The sequence below is a fragment of the Anabrus simplex genome, chromosome 2 (genome assembly GCF_040414725.1).
Source record: "Anabrus simplex isolate iqAnaSimp1 chromosome 2, ASM4041472v1, whole genome shotgun sequence".
Lineage (NCBI taxonomy): Eukaryota > Metazoa > Arthropoda > Insecta > Orthoptera > Tettigoniidae > Anabrus > Anabrus simplex.
In genome coordinates this window covers 696,193,263-696,220,393 of record NC_090266.1, presented here as the reverse complement: position 1 = coordinate 696,220,393, position 27,131 = coordinate 696,193,263, and positions in this window count along the sequence as shown.

The following is a 27,131-nucleotide window of genomic DNA, read 5'->3' as shown; positions in this document are numbered from 1 at the left end:
TGGCAGCGCGGTTAGGAGAGCTTGCATTTGGGAGATAGTGGGCTCGAACCGCATTGTCGGCAGCCCTGAAGATGATTTTAGTGGTTTCCCGTTTTTACACCATGCAAATGCTGGGGCTGTACTTAAATTAAGGCCACGACTGCTTTCTTCCTACTTCTAGCCCTTTCCTCTCCCATCGTCGCCATTAGACCTACTTGTGTCGGTGCTACGTAAAGCAACTTGTAAAAGGAAATAATAATGGAGACGGCTGTGCAAGGTATGAGAAGCAGAACGATACATGGGAGACGATGGTTAGACTTGGTTTTAGTAATTTCAACAGGTACAGAAGAAAAGGCCACAGGGATGGCCGTTAATAGAGTCTTGCGGAGGCTTAAAACGGCTTGCAGGCTGAACGCTGAAAGGTATAACAATCTATAACTAAGACGTGTTCGAAGAATCCACCCCGTCCCTAATACAAGATTCATACCGTAAATGAAATGGCGTATGGCTTTTAGCACCGGCAGTGTCCGAGGATATTTTCGGCTCGCCAGCCCTGAAGATGATTTTAGTGGTTTCCCGTTTATAGAACATGCAAATGCTGGTGCTGTACTTTAATTAGGGCCACATTTGACTCCCGTGAGCGATCTGCGCGTCATGATGAGGATGAAATGATGATGAAGACGGTGCATACACCCAGCCCCCGTGCCAGCGAACCTAACCAATGATGGTTAAAATTCCCGACCCTGCCGGAAATCGAACCCTGGACCCCTGTGACCAAGGCCAGCATGCTAATCATTTAGCCATGCAGACGGACGAGTCGCACCGTATATGCAGTTAACTCGGTCAGAGTTTTAATAAGTAAAGTTAAGTTGATATTTCTATATATAAAATAACTTGTCCTGACTGACTGATTGACTGACGGTTTCATCATCGCCGAGCCGAAACTACTGGGCATAGAAAAATAAAATTTTGGGAATACATTCATATTAACATGTAGGTGCTCGCTAAGGGAGAATTTTTGGATATTCCTTCGCTAAGGGGGTGAAAAGGAGGGTTAATTTTTAAAATGAGGATATCTATATCTCAAAAACTTAAAGGTTTAGAGTAATAATAATTGGTATTTGGAATTTCCTTTAAAAATAAAGAAACAAGTATTTTTTGTTTTCCGAAAATCCCATGAAGGGGGCGGGTGAAAAGGGTGGGGGGAAGTGTATGAACACCTTTTATGAGGAGACTTATATCTCAAAAACAGAAGATGTTACAGTCATGAAAATTTAAATTTGGAACCTCCTTTAAAAATAAAGGAACACTTTTTTTGTTTTTAGGAAAATCCAAATAATAGGCGGTGAAAAGGGGGTGTGAATTTTTAAAATGATTGTATCTATATCTCGAAACTGTAAAAGTTTACAGACGTAGAAATTGGTATTTAGACTCTCCTTTAAAACTAAAGAAACATGTACATTTTGTTTTTGGAAAATCCAAATGATGGAGGGTTGAAACGGAGGTGAATTTTTAAAATGAGTGTATCTATATCTCAAAACTTTAAAAGTTTACAGATGTAAAAACTTATATTTAGAACCTCCTTTAAAAATAAAAGAACACGTATACTTTTGTTTTCTGTAAATCCCAATAGGAGGGGTGAAAAGTGTGAATAAATGGATGAATGTCTTTAATGAGGATACTTATATCTCGGAAATTGAATATATTACAGACCTAACAATTAGTATATGGGATTTCCTTTAAAAATACAGAAATATAATTTTTTGGTTTTTGGCAAATCTAATTAATGGGGGTTAAACAGGAGTGACAAATTGGGGTGTATTTTTAGAAAGACTATATCTACAGTATATCGACGGCTTGCTTCTAAACCCTCTTATGTCCCAATGCTCTACGTACACATTATATTCCTTAAGACTGGTCACGCCTCCCAGCCGCATATTTATATGCAGTCCATCAGAATAATTTTTGTTGTGTTCATTTTCCTATGACAATGTGTAAAGGAAAATGGATCTTTCCATACCGTATTGTAGGGATGTTGTTTGCATGGCGAATTTATGCACTCCTACAGTGTAATGTATTTAATGTTCACTTTCCTTTACACATTAGCATGGGAAAATGAACACAACGAACATTGTTCCGATGGCCTGCATATCTATACGTGGTTGGGAGGCGTGACCAGTCGTAAGGATAGTAATGGATAGGAAGATCATTGAGACATACGTGGTTTTAGAAGTAAGCCGTCGATATCTCAGAAACGTAAAATGTTACAGACGTAAACTGGTATTTGGAATCTCCTGTTAATGTAAAGAAACAGGTATTCTCGGAAAATCCAATGAGGGGAGGGGGCAGGTGAGAAAATTGAAAAATTAATTGAATTAATTGTATGAGGGTACTTACATCTAATAAAATCTAAAGTTGTTACAGACGTGAAAACTGGTATTTAGACCTTCTTTAAAAATAAAACGACGCGTTTTGAGGGGGGGGGGGAACATCTTTGGGGACGGGTGTGAAAAGGAGTTGAATTCGTTTCATGAAGACATATATCTCAAAAACTGAAGATAACGTTATTTAGAAGATAATTTACTATTAAAGAAACAAATATTTTTTGCCTGAAAAATCACTTAAAGGGGGGGGGGGGAGTGTAAAAGTAAGCGAAAAAAGTGAACATTGGTATTTGGAATCACCTTTAAACATAAAGAAACACGCCACATTTTTTGGAGGGGGTGGTGGGTAAATCAACTTAACCGCGGTCGGGTGAGAAAGGAGGTGAGACCAATGATTGTACTGTTCATACTGTCCTTATAAGGAGGTTCCGTGGCTCAGCGCGCCGTCCTCTCACCGCTGGGTTCCGTGGTTCAAATCCCGGTCACTCCATGTGAGATTTGTCCTGGACAAAGCGGAGGCGGAACAGGTTTTTCTCCGTGTACTCCGGTTTTCCCCGTCATCATTCATTCCAGTAATCCTCTCCAATATCATTTCATTTCATTTGTCATTCATTAATCATTGCCCCAGAGGATTCGGCAGCCGGCACAATTCCTATCTTCACCGCTACCTGGGGGATTATTAATTCCATTTCTGACTCTGTTGAATGACTGGAAACAGGCTGTGGATTTTCAATGTACTTATTCTGGTCATAAACCGATCATTTTTAATCTTTCCTGGGTTCGTTTTCAAGAGCCATCTTTTCCTTTGGAGAACCTTCTAAGATTACAGTAGATTCGCCTGGCATATACATAAAAATTTAAACACATTTGAAATAAACGATAGGAATTAGATTGAACGTACAATTGTTCACCTCTACAATAAGGTCAATAACGCACGGAAGTATGTTATTCGTATCGCCAGGAATCCTGCGCACTTGCCTACGGGCGACAATGGTGCTGGTCATACTGTCATCAATGACAATGGCAGCGTATGTAATTTATCGCCAAGTAGCGGTCTTGCATCATGATGTGGGGTCCAGAACATTAATAATAATAATAATAATAATAATAATAATAATAATAATAATAATAATAATAATAATAATAATAATAATAATAATAATAATACCTACATTCAACTAATCTCACCCACCGTAATAATAATAATAATATTCCGGACCGTCGTCAAAATGTGCGGACCGCGCTTGAAACGGGTCCTGGACGGGTAATGACTACGAATGCAGTCCGGCCGCGGGTTCAGTACCGCCAAGGCACCCAAGATGACACCACCCCAGATCTCCTCAAGGATTTGATCCACATTAAAAATGATTATAGTAATAGATGGCAAAGATTCAGGGACCCAACTGACCGGGTGGAATACCTGGACCTAGCCGGGGAAGTACGAATTCGATTGCTGGAAAAAATATTGTAAATGGGAGTAACGTTGCCGTAATCTCTCAGAAAACGAGTCAGATCGCGAATATCGGCGGGTTATATATAAAACGTTAAGCATTGAATTCTAAATTTCAGTGTAATACCGTAGCGAAGCACGGGTAGCTTGCTAGTCAACATATATAAAATAACTTGTCCTGTCCGAGCCAAAACTACTGGACAGAATGAAACGAAATGTTGCTGATACATTCATGTTTACATGTAGGTGCTCGCTAAGGGAGGATTTTTTGATATTCCGTCGCTAATGGGGTGAAAAGGGGACTGATTTTTTAAAATGAGGTTATCAATATTTCAAAAACTTACTAGTTTGGAGACGTAAAATTTGGTATTTGGAATCTCCTTTAAAAATGAAGAAACACGTATATTTTGTTTTCGGAAAATCCCATTAAGGGGGGTGAAAAATGGGGAAATAAGGTTGAACACCTTTTATGAGGAGACTTTTATCTCAAAAACTGAAGATGTTACATACATGAAAATTGTGAAAATTGATATTTGGAATCTCCTTCTAAGTAAAGAAACACGTGTTTTTGTGTTCTTGGATAATCCGATGAGTAGGGGGTAATAATGGCGTGTGGCCTCCGAAGAGGCCGAGTGCAGGTCTTTCGAGTTAACGCTGCATAGGCGACCTGCGCTTCTATGAGAATGGGGCCCCACCTGTGATGAATTATAATGCTGAAGACGACACACATACCAAGCCCCCGAGCCATTGGAATTAAACAATGAAGGTTAAAATCCCCAACCCGGCCGGGAATCGAACCCGGGACCCACTGGACCGAACGCCAGCACGCTAACCATTTAGCCATGGAGCCGGACGAGTAGGGGGTGAAATGGAGTGACAAACGGGGTGAATTTTTAAATGACGATATCTGCAAATTATCTCAGACACGTAACATATTACAGATTTGAAAACTGGTATTTTAAAAGTAAAGAAACATAAACATTTTTTTACGGAACATCCAATTAAGGGAAACTGAAACGGGGGTGAATTTTTAAAATTAGCATATCTACAGCATATCTCAAAATCTTAACATGTTGCAGACGTGAAAATTGGTATATGGAATCTCCATTAAAAATAAGGAAACACGTATCCTTTGGTTTCCGGAAAAAACCCTTAACGGGGGGATGGGGTGAAAGAATAAAAAATGTGCTGATTTGTTGTATGAAATGTATGCATATATTCCAAAAAATCTAATGATGTTACAAACCTGAAAACTGGTACTTGGAATCTCATTTAAAAATAAAGAAACACGCACTTGGGGGGGGGGGGGAATCAACTTGGTTGGGGGGATGAAAAAAGAGATGAATTCCTATTTTAAAGAAACGCGTATTGATTGTTTTTTGAAAATTCACTTGAGTGGGGAGTGTGAAAAGAAGTAAAAAATTGATTTCTTTTTCTGGAGAAACTTGTATCTCAAAACTGAAGGTTACAGGCGTGGAAATTGGTATTCGGAATCTCCTTTAAAATAAAGAAACCCGCACATTCGGGAAGGTGCAATCAACTAAGCGCGTAGGAAATTTGGGGGGGGGGGGGTGAAAAATGAGTTGAATTACTTTTATGAGTATACTTATATATCAAAAACTGAAGATGTTACAGACGTGAAAATTAGTATTTGGTATCTCCTTTAAAAATGAAAAATACGCATTTGTTTTTTCTGAAAATCGATGTAAGGTTCCTGGGGTTGAAAATAAGGTATAAGGAGTTGAAATATGTTTATGAGGATACTTTATTTTAAAAAATGAAGCTGTTATAGACGTGAAAGTTGGTATTTTGAATTTCCTTTCAAGATGAAGAAACACGTATTTTTTGTTTCCGGAAAGTCCACTTAGGGCGGAGAGGGGTGGAAAGAAGTGAAGAAGAAGAAGAAGTAGAATTATTCTTATGAGTATATATTTTTCTCAAAAAATGAAGGTTTACAGACGTACAGGCATGAAATCTGGTATTTGGAATCTCCTTTAAAAATAATGAAACACGTATTATTTTGTTTTTGAAATATCCAGTTAAAGGGCTGAAAATAATTTGAAAAGCGGCTGAACTTTTTAAATGAGTACCGGTATATCTAAATTATATGTCAAAAACACAACATGTTAGAGACGAAAAACTTGGTATTTGGAAAGTCTTTTAAAAATACAGGAAACTGTACCTTTTTGTTTTCAGAGAGTGCACTTAACAGGTGGTGAAAAGAAGTGAAAAATAGTTGTATTATTTCCTATTAGGATACTTATATCTTAAAATCGGAAGGTGTTTCAGACGTGAAAATTGGTATTTGGAATCCCCTTTAAAAATAAAGGAACATGTATTTTTGTTTTCGGAAAATACGGTTAGATGGGGGTGAGGGTGGGAAAGCAACTGATCAAGAGGTTGAATTCTTTTTATGGGGATACTTATGTATATATCAAAAACTGAAAATGTTACAGATGTGGGAATAGTTATTTGGAATCTCCTTTAAAAATAAAAGAATATGTACTTACTTTATTGACTTGAGAGAAGACTGTTTCTCACATGTACAGTTCTATGTCGCATGGTCGGCTTAGCCCCAAAAGGTAATACCTTAAACATGGTATACAAAGAATTTCTGCGGTAAATGAGACTCAATTTTTGGGTGAGTCTTTATACCTCAGGAATTTTCAGATAATGTCTTAGTACAATGACGAGGAACGATTAATTTGATCAAATTACGAAATCCACGCGAGCGAAGCCGCGGGTAATTCCTAGTCTATATATGTAAAATAACGTGTCATGACTGACTGACTGACTGACTGACTGATTCATCATCGCCGAGCCAAAACTACTGGACAGAAAGAAACGAAATGTTGATGACACATTCGTTTTAACATGTACGTGCTCGCTAAGGGAGGATTTTTGGATATTCCGTCGCTAAGGGTGTGAAAATGGGGGTGAATTTTTAAAATGAGGATATCTGTATCTCAAAACTTAAAAGTTTACAGACGTAAAAATTGGTATTTGGAATCTCCCTTAAAAATAAAGAAACACGTATTTTTGGTTTTTGCAAAACCCAATTAAGGGGGGTGAGAAAAGGGGGATATATAGTTGAACACCTTTTATGAGGAGACTTATATCTCAAAAACTGAAGATGTTACAGACATGAAAAATGAATTTTGGCATCTCCTTTGAAAATAAAGAAACACGTATTTTTGTGTTTTTGGATAATCCGATGAATAGGGCGTGAACATGAATCATAAGCGGAGTGAATTTCTCAAAAGAAAATATCTCTGCAAATTATTTCAGACACGTAACATATTACAGATTTGAAAACTGGTGTTTGAAATTTCCTGTAGAAGTAAGGAAACATATTTTTTCGGGAAATCCACTTAAGGGGAATTGAAAAAGAGGGTGAAATTTAAAAATTAGCGTATCTACAGTAGATCTCAAAACCTTAACATGTTGCGGACGTGAAAATTGTTATTTGGCATCTCGCTTAAATATAAGGAAACACGTATCTTTGGTTTTCGGAAAAAACCTTAACGGGGGGAGGGGTTGAAAGAATTGAAAAATTATTTGAATTATTTGTATAAGAATGTACATATATACCAAAAAATCTAAAGATGTTACAAACGTGAGAACTTATAATTGGAAATTCCTTTAAAAATAAAGGAAACACGCATTTGGTGTGGGAATCAACTTGGTAGGGGGCGATGAAAACGGAGAATTCCTCTTACGAGGGTTTTCACTGTATATCTATCTCAAAAACTGAAGATGTTACAGACATGAAAATTTGTATTTGGAATTTTCCCTCAAAGTAAAGGAACACCTAATCTTTTGTCTTTGGAAAATCCACTTAAAAGAGGGGGGTGAATTAATTGAAAAATTAGTTGGATACTTTGTATGAGGATACTTATATCTCAAAAACTAAAGATGTTACAGACGTGAAAATTAGTATTTGGAATCTCCTTTAAAAATGAAGAAACACGCATTTTTGGAGGGGGCGGGGAAATCAACTTAACGGGCTGGGATGAAAAAGAAGTTGAATTCCTTCTATGAGGATACTTATATCTCAAAAACGTAAGATATTAAGAGGCATGAACATGGGTATTTGGATGTTCTTTCAAAGTAAAGAAACACGTGCTTTTTTTTCGGAAAATCCACTTAAGAGGTTTGAATGAATTGAAAAATTAGTTGAATTCTTTGTATTACGATACTTATACCTCAAAAGCTAATGATGTTAAATAGGTGAAAATTGGTATTTGGAATCTCCTTTAAAAATAAGGAAACACGCACTTTATGGGAGGGGGGAATCAACTTAACAGGGAAAGGGGCGAGGGTGAAAATGAGTTGAATTACTTTTATGAGTATATTTATATCTCTAAAACAGAAGATGTTACATACGTGAAAATTAGTATTTGGAATCTCCTTTAAAAATAAAGAAAAACGCATATGTTTTCTTTTTTTGGCAAAATCGATGTAAGGGGTGTGGGGTTGAAAATAAGTAAATAAGGAGTTGAGATATGTTTTTGAGGATACTTTATCTTAAAAACTGAAACTGTTACAGACGTGAAAGTTGGTACTTTCAATCTGCTTTCAAAATAAAGAAACTTGAATTTTTCTTGTTTTCGGAAGAACACTTAAGGCGTGAGAGGGATGGAAAGAATTCAAGAAGAAGAAGTTGAGTTATTCTTATGAGTGTAAATTTATCTCAAAATCTGAAGGGGTTGCAGACGTACAGACATGAATACTGATATTTGGAATCTCCTTTAAAAATAATTAACAAGTATTTTTTGTTTTAGGAAAATCCAGTTAAGGAGCGGAAAAGAATTTGAAAGGCAGGTGAATTTTTAAAATGAGTACCGGAATATTACAGATGTGGGAATAGCTATAAGGAATATCCTTTAAAAATAAAGAAACATGTATTTATTGTTTCGACTTGAGAGAAGACTGTTTCTCACATGAACAGTTCTATGTTGCATGGTCGTCTTAACCCCAAACATGTCAAAAACTTAACATGTTAGACACAATACACTTGGTATTTGGAAAGTTCTTTAAAAATACAGGAACATGTACCTTTAAGTTACCGGAGAACGCACTTAACGGGGGGTGCAAAATAGTTGGATTATTATATATTATATTACATATTATATTATTATATATTATATTATAATATTATTATTATAGTTGGATTATTATATCTTATATCTTATATCTTAAAAACTGAAGATATTACAGACGTGAAAATTGGTATTTGGAATTTCCATTTAAAATAAAGAAACGTGTAATTTGCTTTCGGAAAATACTCTTAGATTGGGGTCGGAGTGGTCGTGGGGGTGGGGAAGGGTGTGGGGGAAGGACTGACCAAGGGGTTGAATTCTTTTTGTGGGGATACTTATGTATATCTCAAAAATCGACGAAATTACAGATGTGGGAATAGCTATAAGGAATATCCTTTAAAAATAAAGAAACATGTATTTATTGTTTCGACTTGAGAGAAGACTGTTTCTCACATGAACAGTTCTATGTTGCATGGTCGTCTTAACCCCAAAAGGTAATGCCACAAACATGGTTTACAAAGAATTTCTGGGGTAAATGAAACTCAATTTTTGGGTGAGTTTTTAAACTTTAGGAATTTTCAGATAATGTCTTAGTACAATGTCGACGAAGGATTACTTTGATCAAATTACGAAATCCACGCGAGTTAAGCCGCGGGTAATTGCTAGTATATATATCGTCGCTGCACCGGCAAAACCTCGCATTCTGCAGTGCTCTTCTTATCCATTATTTTTGCTTAAGAGTGGTCACGCCTCCCAGCCACATATGGATACGCAGTCCATCAGGTCAATGTTCGTTGTGTTCATTTTCCTATGCTGACGGCTAAACGAAAATTAACCGTAAGCGTAAATACGTCATGCAAACATACATTCCAACAGTACGATACAGTAAGGTTAATTTTTCTTTCAACACGGGCATACGAAAGTGAACACAACAAAAATTGTTCTAATGGACAGAATATCCATATGTGGCTGGGAGGCGCAACCAGTCTTAAGGTGGATAATGGATAGGAAGGACATTGTAGAATACCAGGTTTCGCCGGTGCCGCAACGCGAAGATAGAAGGGACTAGGATTTGAAAGGTAGTAGCCATGTCCTTCATTAAGGTGCAGCCTTGTGTGAAAAAGCAGTATCAGTAACATTCATTTTCAGGACTTAGACGATAGTGTTCGAATCCACTATGTCCCAAATACACGACTCGTACCGTGTATCCACTTCACTCGATCAGACATGGCATGAGTAATTTGAAGTCATTGAAAACAAAAATAAGTTTAAAGACTAGATATCGATTTCAGATTTGGAGCAGATACACATTTACAGATATCTCCAAGGACCGGTCGTTGCACTTCCGGTATGAGACAGTGAAACTGTGCGATACGTTCCCTGCCGCTTTGAGTCCAGTCTCAGGTGTTCGGGTGTCTGTGTAATCTTCAACTGTAAGTTGACACCATCAAACAACAACATATTAAATCAATATACGGTAATAAATTCGGTAATATGACTTAAAATGTGTTTCTTTATTAGGATTCAGCATTGCAGGGGCAAACATGTCTAAAAGCCACTTTTTTAATAGTCACGGTGTAATTCTCCCAAGAAATAGAATGAAAGTGAAGCGAAGTTCATACGGAGACTTCATAGTTGGGATCAATAATATTTTGGAAAAAGTAAGTCAAGTCGTGGAGGAACTTATTTTTTCCTGCAAGCTGAGAAGTCTCAGAATTGCTTACGTATAAATTGGAGATAAGTGATAGGAATGTATAATTTTTGGCATAAATACCTTCAACAGTGGCAGGAAATTATTCATAATGAATAGGTAACTGAATACGTATGAATAATCTGCTGTTGTGGGGTCATACTGGGAGGTAAATGGAGCCGACATGAGAGGAGTGGTCGATAGCAGGTTCGATCCCAGCGTCTATCAGTGGTATTTAGAGGTATCAAGTTGCCATAATTTCGAGTTAATGGCATGCGGGACGTTACAGGAGTATCATTATACTTATTATTATTATTATTATTATTATTATTATTATTATTATTATTATTATTATTAGGGGCTACCTGGCCGAGGCGGTAAAGGCGTGTTCGGTCCGCCCGGAAGGACGTGGGTTCGAATCCCCGCCAGGAAGTCGTAAAATTTAAGAAACGAGATTTCCACTTCCGGAGGTGCATATGGCTCTGAGGTTCACTCAGCCTACATAAAAAATGAGTACCAGGTTAATTCCTGGGGCAAAGGCGGCCGGGTGTAGAGCTAACCACTCTACCCCATCACGTCCCGCGGTTAACAAAGGTGGAAGCCTTTACCTTCCACTCCTCCCAGGGCCTTCATGGCCTGTACGGAGGTGACTTTCTATTATTATTATTATTATTATTATTATTATTATTATTATTATTGTAAGTATTAGTAGCCTTTTCCTTCCACCCATCCAACGGTCTTCAAGACCTGTACAGAGGTGACTTTGCTTTTTTCATTACTATTATCATCATTCTCATCATAATAAATAATGTTTCTAGAGATGCCGAGGTCCCGGAATTTATTTCCCACAAGAGTTCTCTAACTTACTGATAAATCTACCGACAAGGGGCTGACGCAATTGAGCACCTTCAAACACCACCGGACTGAGCCAGGATGGAACCCGCCAATTTGGTCTCAGAAAGCGAGGCTATTAACTGTCTGAGCCACTCAACTCTGCCCATTATCATAATAGCTAGGTAAATAGAGGAGATTAAGCCACCTAGCAAAATAACTAATCCCTCCATTGAATAAGAGAGAAGCAGACGAAGACACAGGAGACAATAATTAGCCTCGTTATTTCACAAATAAGAGGTATGGAAGCCGCTGAACCCTCAGTGCTAGTTGCAAATAGAAGTTAGGCTATGTGGCTTAGCTTGCTAGCGCAGCATGTGAACACTTAACCGTAAAACAGTACATAATAGAAATATGTGAATGTGAAATAAATTGGGCCGATGACCTAGTTGTGAGGCCCCTTTAAGCAACAGTTCTTAACAACAATACATAAATAGGCATAGAGACATAACCTAAACCATTGCCAGTTATTAAATGTGCATACTACATTTATTATGAAACTTGATACAAATTTAAAATGGTAGCTTCTTTCATAGTTTTTCTATCTCAAGTTTCATTGCTTTCGGCGGATTCAGGAGCTCAGAATGGTAGAGTGCTGGCTGTCTGAATCCAAGTTGGTGGATTCGACCCTGGCTCTCTCCGGTTGCGTTTGAAAGTGCTTAAGTGCATCATCCTCGTTTTGGAAGATTTACCGGCATTTTAGACAATTACTGTGGGGCAAAATTACGATCCCTCAACGTCTCCGGAAGCAGTAAAAATAGTTAAAGCGACGTAAAATCAATAGAATTTTCATCTTTCTTCATTTAAAGTTGTGTCTCTTTATTATTTATGATAGGAATTATAACTGCCATACTTATAACTGAATTCAAGTACCCGCACCAACGCAAAATAATCGAACCGGGACCGTTTGGAAAAAAAGACCAGTATGAAAACGAGTTATCTATTGAGCTGGACCTTCCGGGTATGATGTTGGGAAAATGTTTCGTTTTTTGTTGTTTCTTAATACATTGTTCTGTACGATTAATTTATCTTTCCCTGTATAGTATAACACTAAACTACAAGTACGCAAACTCGTATGACATGTACATTTCTCTTATTTTTATAAAGAGATGGTTAATATATACACAGTTGCTACTATAAGTAACTCCTTATTAGGATCTGAACATGCTTACAAGTTAATGCACAAAACTCTTCACCGATTTCTTCCATATAGAGCACAGTATTTCTGCTTAATTAGCTTAACTTCAAATGTTCCTAAACTTATCCATTTACACGCAGGTCTCAATTTATTGACTTAGATATAATAATTGTCAGCCACTTAAGCTAATGAGCTCTATATCAGTTAATACTCCCCAATTTACGAGAAAATTTTTGAATTCTAAACCGGTCTATTCATCGATGTAGGATTCATTTACATAATCAGTTTAACAATGAATGTTCGTATGCTAAGGTGAACGAGTTAACTCAGGTAACCGTATGACAACACCACTATTGAAAATGAGTATCATATTTATGGTGGCTTTCTTATCCTTTCCTCCTACCTACTCTTTTACATACTAATAATTATTTTCTTTCACCCCTACCACATCACTCAGTAGTACCTTAAATGTGTCCATTTCATTCTGGTCTGTTTCCTCATAGATCATAGCACAGACATGTCCTGTACGAAATCCGGAAATCATAAGTTAAATGTTATTTTCTTCATTCGTTCATTTACGCGTCATGCAGCTTCAGCTGTAATGCCAGTTGCTGTATTTTATGTTTGCAGTAATTTAGCATATGTAAGATGTTGCACTGAGCCTAAGTTTTAATGGTTTCCAACACGCGAAAAAGCAAGACATTATCACTGCTCATATTAGACTCTGGTCTGTTAAATGTAGCACCAGAATAAAATAACTAACAAAACTTCCCTTATCCACTAGGCAGTCTTGAAGAAATACATTAAGAAAGTCATTTGTTGGTTTATAAACACAACTTTGATGGAGTAATGTATTGCAATGTAACATTACTTATACAACATTGTAACCGTAATCGTCTGTCTCCATGTTGCCTATACAGCTAATATTTATACAACTGTTGTTCTTGTCGATATTTATCCTCGTACTACGCGTACATTTTTTTTAGCGATTTCTGCCTAATATGCTGTTGTTTTATTAGCAGCTGATACCATTCATTGGTAATATTTAATGGTAAAATTTCATTTCATTTCATTTGTTGTGAATTAGGCTACGTTCTATGCATTTTTAGGAAATGCTATAAACACATCCCCACACACCATTTCATTTTTATGTGACGGAGTCACCTCAAAGCCGTCCTGCTCCATGGCTAAATGGTTAGCGTGCTAGTCTTTGGTCCAGAGGGTCCCGGGTTCGATCCTCGTTCGCGTCGGAGGTTTTTAACCTTAAACTGTTAATTGCTTTGACTAGGGGACTGGGTGTTTGTGCTGTTCCCAAAATCCCTGCAACACACACACCACATATAACGCTATCATCCACCACACTAACACACAGTTACCTACACATGGCAGATGCCGCCCACCCTTAACGGAGGGTCTCTCTTACAAGGGCTGCACCCAGCTAGAAATAGCCACACTTCCTTGTTGCTTAAACCTTGGTAATGCAGCATCACTCATTCATAATTTTACTTCTTTTTCCATTCATTTTCTACCTTTCTTTTTTCTGTAGCCTCTATTATTTAAAATTATTCTCACTTGAATTCAAACTCAATTGACCACTAGTAGTGGGGATAATCTGACCCGGTTAATCAAGTGGAATTTCTTCACAATCATATGATAAAATGAAATGTCGTAGACCTATGGCTTTTAGTGCCCGGATATCCCAGGACGAGTACGGCTCGCCAAGTGCAGGTCTTTCTATTTGACTCCCGTAGGCGACCTGCGCATCCTGATGATGATGATGATGAAATGCTGATGAAGACAACACATATATCCAGCCTCCGTGCCATTGGAATTAACCAATTAAGGTTAAATTCCCCGACCCGGCCGGGAATCGAACCCGGGACCCCCTGAACCGAAGGCCATTACGCTGACAGTTCAGCCAACGAGTCGGACAATCATATGATGATTTCACACGAATTTCCTTCTGTTGTTATCAGGTATTGTTTTAGTATTATCCGCCTAAGCATTAGGAGGGTTACGACTTACGATGTGTTCGAAGTATACTCTTGCCTATCTGTCAAGAACGAATTCAGCCATTACCCATGCCATACTTCCCGAATTAGAATTTGGCCACAGAAACACTGACAGCGAACTTAAAATTACAACTCCCTTTTTAGGAAGTAATGTATTATTGCCGTACAATTGCAAAACCGCAAGTGCAAACATTCTATTTCCGCTTTTTTACACAAGTTGGTATATTATCGTATGATTCCTCTTTTAACAGAAGCCTCTGCGAGGCTGGATTATCCTATCGGGGCATGTACATGTTGGACGTCGGTGTGCTTCGATATTCACTACAGTGGTCCAATGAATATTCCCACACACGTAGGAACAGATTGTTCTCGAAAAGGAAAATACATTTCGCAATATTAGGAGCATGAACTTAAATTTAGTTATTGAAAATAAAAAGAATTCAAGAGAATATACCGTATTTCACTGACAGGATAGCTAACGGTCTTTGCATTGATAATGCTCTTCATATTCAAATATTCCGCTTTTGGCATTCGGTCGACTGAATCAGCTGATTCGTTTATTTCGATATTTGTATTTCAAGTAAATGCGTAGTATAGTTTTGATATAAGTTGTTGAGTCACTGTATTAGAAATCTCCCTTTATATGTTCGATACTTCAGCAATTAAGGATATAATTGAAATTAGGGACTACAATCGTCAGGGAAGATAAGGACGACTAGGATGGGAGGGAATCTAATGAGCTGGGTAGGCTATGGTAATGGGAGACTCCATTTTAGGCAGGTAGGGAAGGCGTGTGGAGGAAGGGGAACCGGGGTATAGCGCTATCCAAAAATTGTATTAAGGCAGATGCTGTGAAAAGTAGAAGGAAAGGAGGAGGATAAGGAGAAGTTGAAGTTGGTACTTTTCATAATGGTACTAACAACGTCAGACAAGCAGGATTAGGTACGAACATTGTTGGGGATATGTGAGATGTGGTTACGACAGCGCAGAATAAGTTTAAGGGAGTGGATATTGTTACTATTAGAATATTGTATGAGAGGGGTACTGACTGGAGGGTGAAGGGAGAAATTTAAATGAGACTTTGGAGTGGGTATTTGGAAAAATGGGTATGAGATTTGGAGATCGTAATTGATCTGATCTCAGATTGTCTCCAGATGAACCGCAGCGATGCATATACGTTAGGAGGTTTGTTTAGAAGGGTTACAGGGAGATGCATTCAGGGTAACGGGATGGTTAGGGAGCGGTAATATGATTACAGGTAGCTGGAAATCAAGTACGGATGACATAAAGTTGTTGGTGTTATACTGTATTGTAAGGAAAGGGATAGAATTAAGTACGGTAATTTAATAGATATGTATTTACCAGATATTGTAACAATATTTGAATCACAGCTGAAAGGTGATAATGTGGATGAGGAAATTGTTCCCGGAACCGGAGTGTTTAGTGCGGGGACAGGACAGATGCTATAGGAGGAGAAGTATTTATACTGGAGAAAGAATGATTTGTAAGCTATGACCGAATTAAGGATGAAAAACATGAAATATTAGGTGTAACGGGATCTAGCAGCGTAACCACGCAGCATAGAAATTTACTACAATAGCAGCCTGCAACCTATCACTACCAAGCAGTATATAAATAAACTACCATAGTATCCTGCGGCCTATCAACGCTTCTAAGTGATATAGAAATTAACTACTATGCCAGTCCGCGATCTAACAACACTGTCAGAGCGGGAAGGAAATAAGATACCATAGCAGCCTGCGACCTATCAACGTTACCAAGCGATGCAAAAGTTTACTACCATGGCAGCCCACGACCTATCAACTCCACCAAGCGGTATAGAAATTGACTACCATAGCAGCACGTGACCTATCTACGTTATGAATCGATATAGAAATTAACTACAATGACAATCCACGACCTAACAACGCTACCAAGCGGTAGAGAAATAAACTAGCATGGCAGCCTGCAACCTATCACTGCTACCAAATGATATAGACTTTACTACCATGGCAGTCCACGACCTATCAACTCTACCAAGCCGTAGAGTAATTAACTAAGCAGCCTGCGACCGGTCAACACTGCCGAGCAGTACAGAAATTAAAAACCATGGCAATCTGCGACCCAACAACGCTACGAAGTAGTATAAATATAATTTAGTGTCAAAGCAGTCAGTGAACATGACTAGAGACCTGCACGGATGCGGATGGATTTATCCGCGGATATATGCGAAGTTAATGTCTTGGCGGATACAAACTGCATGGCAGTGAGGACAATTTTGCTGATAATTTCTAAATAATGGCGTTTTATGATTTTCACACAGGTATAGCCTTTTTTTTCTTCTGGTTCGGCACCCCTTGACATTGGTGTGGGAGAATAGTGATATATAAGGAGCCTTGAAACCATAAAGCCGTAAATGTGACCTATGAGTAACTGGCTCCTGACCGCAATTAGTGGAAGGAGGGAACAAAGGTCTATACGTAGGAAGTTGTCGCAAGAGAAAATCCCTCATAAACCTGCGACTGTAGGGGTCTGGTGCCAGGTATCAGGCCTATTGTATTATGTTAACAGATCTATCCGTTTTAGTACCTTGGGTGTAATATGCAGTAGTTAAATATTTACAATTCCCGTGGATAACCATTTTGCGGAAGCTGATAACCATTCGCGGACGCGGGTGCGGATGAAGGAAGTGAGGATGCGGAGCGGATTCGGATATTATTTTGTATCTCCGCGCAGGGCACTACCTATCACACAGAAACATTCCCTCCAGTATTAGTTTCAAAAAATCTAGCGAGTTGACTGCCTCTTTCTTCGAGGAAATTATGAGCCTTTTTTTCCCCGACTCGTTTAATGTTAAGATGGGCTAGTGATCATGTAGTTTTCTTTTCAAAGATACCACCACTATCACTACTGCTGTACTAACACACATAGGTACTGTACCATAAACCATTCTTTCATTTATAATGAAAGTAACCGCCTATATTTCTTTATGGTTGACACAGAACGAATCGAACTGTCTCTTCCGCTTAAGACCCACTCTCATTAAGGGTGATTCGTAAGTCACTATACAAACATTGTGGGTATAATATAGAGGAAAAATTACGACCAAAATATTATACACAACCTTCTTTGATATTTACTTCAGAGGTATGCAACATAAATCAAATTCATTCCTCCTAGAGTTTATTTATTTAAGGATCACGAATTCATCTAAGGCAGGGCCTCTCAGGGTGCATGCACTGTGCACGGTGCAAAAGACGACTTCGCTTGGTTGACTAGAGTGCAGACCCCCACTCGTCTATTTGGAGCAATAGCGCTGTCTCTCTCTTTCCCCACGCCTGTCTCGCTCACTCCTCCTGTCTCCCTCTTCCTCACTTGCTCCGTAGCTCTCCAAATCCGAGCCGAGTTGAGCCGAGCTTAGCCGAGTAGCCCAGAGACGAAGCGTTGGTCCGAGCCGAGCCGAGCGGGACCGATGCACTGTGCAGAGGAACCTTGCGCCGCTGTTTGCACGCATGAGAGTTTGGGCGTTTGAGAGGTCCCGATCTAAGGTACTGCATCTAATGTCAACCCACACTAAGTGCATTCTACCCAGAGCAGGAATTCCTCCCAGTGCAAACAAAACAAAACACAAAGAACAAAACAAAACAAAACAAAACAAAACAAAACAAAACAAAACAAAACAAAACAAAACAAAACAAAACAAAACAAAACAAAACAAAACAAAACAAAACAAAACAAAACAAAACAAAACAAAACAAAACAAAACAAAACAAAACAAAACAAAACAAAACAAAACAAAACAAAACAAAACAAAACAAAACAAAACAAAACAAAACAAAACAAAACAAAACAAAACAAAACAAAACAAAACAAAACAAAACAAAACAAAACAAAACAAAACAAAACAAAACAAAACAAAACAAAACAAAACAAAACAAAACAAAACAAAACAAAACAAAACAAAACAAAACAAAACAAAACAAAACAAAACAAAACAATGCATTCCCCAGATTTCATATACCCCAAAGCATATTTATAGGGACGTCAATAAAAGTGCAGACAGAGACATGGCCGGCATTGTACTGCTCTTAAAAATTTCTCAGACCCCGTTCAGACCTACGTGCAGTGAATAAAGCCATCTCTTATCGGAACCAACTGTGCGTAGTGGGGTGTAGAAACGAATAACTAACATATCGTCTTTACGCCTAGAAAAACTGCTTTGTGATATATTTCAGCATTGAACACTGACCAGAAAAATTCTGTCATCTGACGTTCAGTATTACACGAAATCTATAAAAGAACTTTTGTTCTAACTGTACATGTGCTGCGGGCCATTATTTCTCCGACGACATAACGGTATTTGGAGGCTGAACGACGATATACTGTACTGCAATCGCTAGTGAACTGAACGAACATTTAACAATTAAACATAATGGAAAGGCAAAGCACACTGGGAAAACCCAGAAGATTTGAATTGATTTCAAATCTGTTCTGACCGTGTAATCTTACCAGGTACACCTCATCATATCACCACCACCGATTCTTGTGTTCTTCCGTGTAACTGCATAACCTCCGGTGGTGCTCTTGACCATTCGAGCAGCCTCCTGACTGATGACCAGGCAGACGTAGCTATAAAAGAAATAGGCTCGAAATTCGTAACATGCTCTATTACGTACTCTTTTCATATACTTTGAGTATATCAACAAATACTGCAAATGCACCCTTCTAGTGTGACATGTTCAGATTTTATTCCTTGCAGAGGCAGTTTTGTGGCTTGTTGATAGATTGCCATTCGCATAACTTTGCCGTGGATTCTTTGGAGCTGACGACCTGGATGTTTTGGTCCCCATAACAGCGATCACCGTTATCATACCTTATTATTATTCTTGTGGTTTCCTTGTAACTTCATAACGTTCTGTGGTGCTATTTGAGGATACAACATTGGTACGTGTTTTCATTTCACTCTAGCGGAAATAGGACCTACATGAAGCTATGTTTTGATTCATGTGATCTTTTAGATGTATGCATTACGTAGGTAGGTAAACGATCCACACTGCAGTTTATAGAGGCTTGTGTGAGACAGCAGATTGTCTCTCAGGGAAGTCGTTGAAAATGTTTAAAGAAATGATCCAGCACGGCGAGGAATACAGCAGCAGTGGTCAAATAGAGGCTCATACAATAAGACTTGTAGAGTCTGTCATAGGGACGCAGAGGGAGTGTCGGTGCATTGTTTCATAGGCTCTTACAGACTCTAGGGGAATCTGTTACAATTCAAGAAGATGTGATACCTCATGTTACACGATGAACTAACGTTAATTACTCTTTGCTTGAACGTGGGCTCTTATTTCATGTCCGCACAGAGTGACTTCCATTAAAATTTAGCATCAATGTGTAGCGAAGAATTACTCTGTTTGTTTTAATGAAGTGTCTCAATTTTGTCGTAGGTGAAGTAAATGTGCTATTGGCTTTTCTAACATCTACTGAGCATAAGAAAGACCAAAAATACAAGGGATACAATGATTGCAGATATTGCTGGCTATAAAGTCGAACCCCAATTGGAGATTCCTGAAGGCATCAAAACTAGACGGTGATAAGGTAACCAAGTCAATTGCTTTCCCCTCTCATGTATAACAATGCAGTTTCCATTAACTAGCTCACATGTTAAGGTACGTTCTTCAATGTATTGCGACTTTACAGCATCCCATCAGGTTTCCGTTCCTGAAGTCTATTTAGCAATCAACCACCCGGACACAATGTGAGGTGACGAAGCTATTCTCAACACCCCTTGAAGTTCCGTGGCTGATATTCACGCATCAATAACGACTACATGGGATTGAGTGATAAACCATAGATTTCACGATGAATTACGAAGTTAATTGCAGTTCATGGTTACCATACCCCGTATTGTTCCTTGAAAACATGTGAACACACAGGAACCTGAATTTTACGGCTACACGAAGTTTCTCCTGCTCTCTTGTACGCTAGCACTTCTCAGGTGGGAACAACATATGATCCACCACAATAATCAACTTTAAACACATATAGAGTAGTAGTTAACTTAATCGTGTAGGTATTAACAACTCAAAGGAGTTTTAAATTTGTACATGTGTATACTAATAGAATTCCAAGTGAACCAAAAATTATTATCAGTGTCACTGGAAACGAATCCCATCCTCTATATTAAATTTAACGTTATCTCAAACCGGGTGTAAAACCAAAACTAAAGTAAATCACTATCTCACTACAACCCTGATGGCGTTGGTCTTCCAAACGACCGCTGCTTTGCCCGAAGGCCTGCAGCTTACGAGCTTACCAACCCGGTCGCTATCCCTAGAACGCAGGTCTGGCTTAAACTGTGTATAGGACAAAAAATTATATAAGGCCCTGAAAAAAAACCACCATGATCACAAACTTTTCCTGGAGTGTGGATTCAGAAGTTATAATTCTTCAGAGACGACCGACTGAAGGTGTCACGTTATTGTGAATTTTAGTGGAAAATATGGCTTCTAAGCAAGCTTTTAGATGTGAAGGTTGTATTTGTACTAGTATACAGCTCATGACAGGAGCTAAAAAAGCACAGTTGTGTGGTTCCTGACAAAACAATATATTGCCAAAAAGCCCTATCACGATACACAGAGGTTAACGTAACCTGGCTTTTAACGAGGGTCATTCAAGGAAAATGTCAAATTGGCTGAATTAACAAGCAGGTTGTCAGGAAAATTCGTTAACAGAAGAAATAGGGGAAGTACGAAATAATTAGGTCTTTCTGTTCTGTGTCAAATGAAATACGGTAGAATGGAACATGAAATGACTCATTAGGTAAACTGCGGTTTACATCATAGCAGAAGCTCGTTACGTGTAATGTATAATTCTTCTGAATTACCTCGCAAATGCAAATGGGAAATTTTTCCTTCCTTGTTTAGCTTCTCCGCTAGTTGTGGCCTATATACTATCCATTCAACGACAACTGTTGTGTAACCTGTATTATAGTGGTTTTAGATTTTGTGTGGATAGCCGTAGCTTAGACCAGAGGTCTTCAAATGGCGGACTCTGGTTCGGATCCGGACCCCGATGCCTTTTTGCTCGGACTTGCGCGTCTTATACAATGTCAAGACTAAGAAAGCAGGGGGAAGGTTATAATTTAATTTTAAACATTAAAGATATCTTAGAGATTACTGTACGACTTATACGTTACTTGGCCGAAAACATTTTGACGAGCGGACAGCCAGATGACGTCAAATTGAAATGTCTGCACACGGTAGCTGAGGCCATACGATTATTATTATTATTATTATTATTATTATTATTATTATTATTATTATTATTATTATTATTATTACTCTCATCCTTGGCTTTGACAATATGAAAGTGACTAGGGTATGAGCGATGCTTGTAATGCCATTCCTCATGCTGCCAGTCCCTGCTATGAATGGTGTGAAAATGTTGCTCATAAGGTCGGTTGGTGTATGCATTTCCGTGGGCTTGGCAGACTGATATGTAATAGCAAGATCTGGCTCAGTGAGGAAAGCAACGGGAAACTACCTCACTTCTGAATACCCTAGTACACCTCTTGAGCGATGACAGCTGATGGTGGAGCTGTTGAGGATCCAACCAGCCTTCGGGCTGAGGTCTGAACATACGAACATATGGAAGTTAATGGAGTCCTCTAAACCACCTCCACCAACTCTGTTTCAATATCGCTAGTTCGTCCATCCAAAACTGCAGCCTCGTATAAACATTGTATATTGGAATCAACAAGAAAATAACAATTCGGGAGATACTCATATAATAAGGCACGCAAATGATTTGTCAGAAGAAGATTTAAATTAGCGTGATAAATTATTATTCTGAAAGGGAAATCTAACCGTAACAAGAAGAATTTACATTAAGGCTTGCTGGGTTACTGATCAGCATACAGCACTGAACATATAACGAGAACAAGATTTAAACTAAAAGACTGTTGATGTTAAGAACTTTGAAGTTCGTCTACCACAAAGTGAAATTTGTTGGAAAAAATTGGAAACAGTTCAGTGTTTCACTACAGAAATTTTTTAAATTTCAAAATTAATTTCCAAAATCAAACTAAAACCTAAAGCTCGATATATATTCTGCCAGCTCGCAAAGACATATTGACATTAATCTGGGCAAATATGTAATTATGACTGGAAATTCTCAGGAGCCCATATTGCAAGCCAACTAACTGCAGAGGGTTTTGACTTAAGAGGGGAAAATTTGTCGTTTCTGAACTTAGAAAATGATAGCTATTGAGGCGTCTTAATAGATCTACAGCAAAGTTATTTGCTAGCACTGAACTTCGTTGCTTTCATAATGAATTCTCTTATTAGAAAAAACGAGCGAGTAGGCCGTGCGGTTACAGGGTGGGATATACGGGCGGGGGCACAGGTGTGAACTTGCATTCGGGAGATAGTGTGTTTGAGCACTAATGTCAGCAGCCCTGTAGCTGGCTTATCGTGGTTTCCAATTTTTACAACCGGCAAATGGTGGGTCTGAACCACAATAAAGGCTACGGCCGCTTCCTTCCCACTCCTGGCCCATTCCTATCCCATCGTCACCATAAGACCTTTCTGCGTCGGTGCGACGTGATGCCAAGTGTAAAATCTTATTAGCAAAGCTATCCTGCCTGCTTGACACCCTCTCAAAGAGTCTCTTGTCAGTATAAATGAAGCGACCTCTCCGGTATTAAGATTGCCACTAGCCTCTGCATATGAAAAAGGATGTGTTACCAAATACATTTCTAACTTTATGCTACACAACATGCAACGTACTGCAAACCCCCCCACCCCCACCCCCACCCAATGGTTCTCCGGCGATGGATCTACAGGCTCATTAACTGGGTATAAATTAAGTAGGCATCATAAATATATCTTAGCGGCATACGGGGTAGGAGAATACGGGTGTCATATAACTGAAATCGAATGAGAACACAATTTTAAAATATTAAAATCAAAGTGTTTTATTGTCCTTCTGATGACTGTGGAATCTGATGCAAAATAACCATATTGAATATACATAAATAAATACAAATTTCGCAGCTAACATGTTGAAGATTGTTTCAATTGTTTTGAGGGCGGGACTAAGTACCATCGATATACAATTTGATCATGGCCTCGCATATACGGAATAATAAACAAATAAAATCACTCAAAGTATCCCCAATAACTCTGGGGTATATTTACATAACTTACAAGTCTGAGTGAAGCCTATCCTAGATCTAACTTGTACAAAGTAATAATAGACCGATGTAAAATAACGCGTACTAACACACAGGATATTTCAACACGAACTGCTCTGGTACGGAATCGAATCCAGCATATGCACAATCAACCCCAGGATTGGGACCTGTGTTGACAAATTAAAATAAAATGCACTCTCCACAATGAAACAAAACAAAACACAATAGATACAAATGAACACGGATTTCCACAGTGTGAGATTCGAACAAGCGATCACTGGACTCCGCAGATGGGCGCTGAAAACCATAACTATTATATACAGTAAAAATGGCTGCATTTTACTAGCTAATTGAGTCGATCTCTGATCAAATTACTTTAAGGAAGAGGTAACCTCCTTAATGAGTCGCATAATACATAAATCACATGTCTTGGAAATAGGACCCAACTGTCTAACACCCAGGCTATGTTTTGCCTCACAAAAAATTATCGTTCACTCTTCCTTCTGCAAGGGTCCCTCTGTTGGGCGTGTCCCTGTCACACAAATATATGGCTGCTGAAGTCGGTCAGCCGACACACATCTTACCTCGGGCACATAACTTCACTCTCAAATATATCTTTAGTCTGCCTTCACGGTTTTCATATTACCGGTACTTATAAACTCATACTTAGCCCGTTAATATACTAGTTCACAGAGGGATTTCATCTCATATTCTATTTCATAGTGAGTGTTCAGTCTTTCCAACTCAGAGTCCCGGCTTCCAATCTCTGCTGTATCCCCATGTTAGGTTTCTCCCTGTGCACTTACACAAAACTTCACTACCAAATAATTGGCATGTAACAATTCTTCCATCAAATATTCTACTAAGTTATTAGGATGACATTATTACCTTCTCATCTGACAGCCATTACCAATCAACATAAGAAAAACATTCCAGTGGACACTACTGGCACTAACCATTCTACTCTAAGACAAACAATGTAAAAAACGAGAAGATTTCCAAATTAAGAATTAAGAATATAATAAAAAGTCAATTCTACCGTATTTGAAATATCTAATTCACTCAGACTTGTTACTAATTGAACACTGTGCCTTTAAGTAGCACATTTACATATTAAAAGAAAGCCTACCAATTATTATTTACAAATTAATGAATTTTACATGGATACTCCGTTGTAATACGAGTCATGCTAGTAAAATAAGGGTACTCAGCCTCGGCCTTGGGACACCTCGTGTAGCTACGGGGCGCCCATAGGTCGATCTACTGCTTCATAACTTCCATGTCGACTGGTTTGATGACCAGGTCCGAACTGGAACTCCTAGGATGAAACTTCATTTTCCTTGGCACTGGAATCTCGTTGGCCTACGGCACACAACACAGACAGTTAGACCCACTACGTATGTCTGCTTCAAACTCGCACTTTATGGCCGGATGTTGACCCAAGGTCCCGGGATCAAAAATACTACTATAGGTTTATTAATTAAATGCCCACATTTATTTTTGTAGTGACGTCTTATTGTCAAGCCCTGGGTCTCTGTTCACGATATTAATTATTATGAGGATTCCAATAGTCCCTTCTTTGTTTTGAGTAATGACGATAACGGTAATAATAATAATAATAATAATAATAATAATAATAATAATAATAATAATAATAATAATAATAATAATAATAATAATAATAATAATAATAATAATAATAATAATAATAATAGTTCAGGCTCATAATTAGAACCCAATAAACTGAACGCGCACTCTCATATATCACCAATATCACATCTTCTCATAACCCAATTGTTTAAGACAATACCATTATTCTTTAAAACAGAAGTTCACATACAAAAGAAACTGCTACTCCAGACGGTCACCCGTCTGTTTCTCACGAGACAAAAACACAGACTGCCCAGAGATGACGCTTCCCAAAGCTTATATTAGCTAAGAATTCCTCCTTCTCAAATTTCCCATACACCCTATTCTTGGTGTATTAGAGGCGCAATAGTGCGATAATCAGGTGACCAATGGTCATATACACTGACTGACAGTGACAATGCAACACCAAGGAGGAGTGGTTCGAAAGGGATGAAAGTTGGGGAAAAAACAGAGACGGCACGGACGAATAATTGATGTTTATTTCAAACCGATATGCAGGTTACACAATGCGCACGGCATCGAATCAGTAGGATGTAGGACCACCGCGAGCGGCGATGCACGCAGAAACACGTCGAGGTACAGAGTCAATAAGAGTGCGGATGGTGTCCTGAGGGATGGTTCTCCATTCTCTGTCAACCATTAACCACAGTTGGTCGTCCGTACGAGGCAGGGGCAGAGTTTGCAAACGGCGTCCAATGAGATCCCACACGTGTTCGATTGGTGAGAGATCCGGAGAGTACGCTGGCCACGGAAGCATCTGTACACCTCGTAGAGCCTGTTGGGAGATGCGAGCAGTGTGTGGGCGGGCATTATCCTGCTGAAACAGAGCATTGGGCAGCCCCTGAAGGTACGGGAGTGCCACCGGCCGCAGCACATGCTGCACGTAGCGGTGGGCATTTAACGTGCCTTGAATACGCACTAGAGGTGACGTGGAATCATACGCAATAGCGCCCCAAACCATGATGCCGCGTAGTCTAGCGGTAGGGCGCTCCACAGTTACTGCCGGATTTGACCTTTCTCCACGCCAACGCCACACTCGTCTGGGGTGACTATCACTGACAGAACAGAAGCGTGACTCATCGGAGAACACGACGTTCCGCCATTCCCTCATCCACGTCGCTCTAGCCCGGCACCATGCCAGGCGTGCACGTCTATGCTGTGGAGTCAATGGTAGTCTTCTGAGCGGACGCCGGGAGTGCAGGCCTCCTTCAACCAATCGACGGGAAATTGTTCTGGTCGATATTGGAACAGCCAGGGTGTCTTGCACATGCTGAAGAATGGCGGTTGACGTGGCATGCGGGGCTGCCACCGCTTGGCGGCGGATGCGCCGATCCTCGCGTGCTGACGTCACTCGGGCTGCGCCTGCACCCCTCGCACGTGCCACATGTCCCTGCGCCAACCATCTTCGCCACAGGCGCTGCACCGTGGACACATCCCTATGGGTATCGGCTGCGATTTGACGAAGCGACCTACCTGCCCTTCTCAGCCCGATCACCATACCCCTCGTAAAGTCGTCTGTCTGCTGGAAATGCCTCCGTTGACGGCGGCCTGGCATTCTTAGCTATACACGTGTCCTGTGGCACACGACAACACGTTCTACAATGACTGTCGGCTGAGAAATCACGGTACGAAGTGGGCCATTCGCCAACGCCGTGTCCCATTTATCGTTCGCTACGTGCGCAGCACAGCGGCGCATTTCACA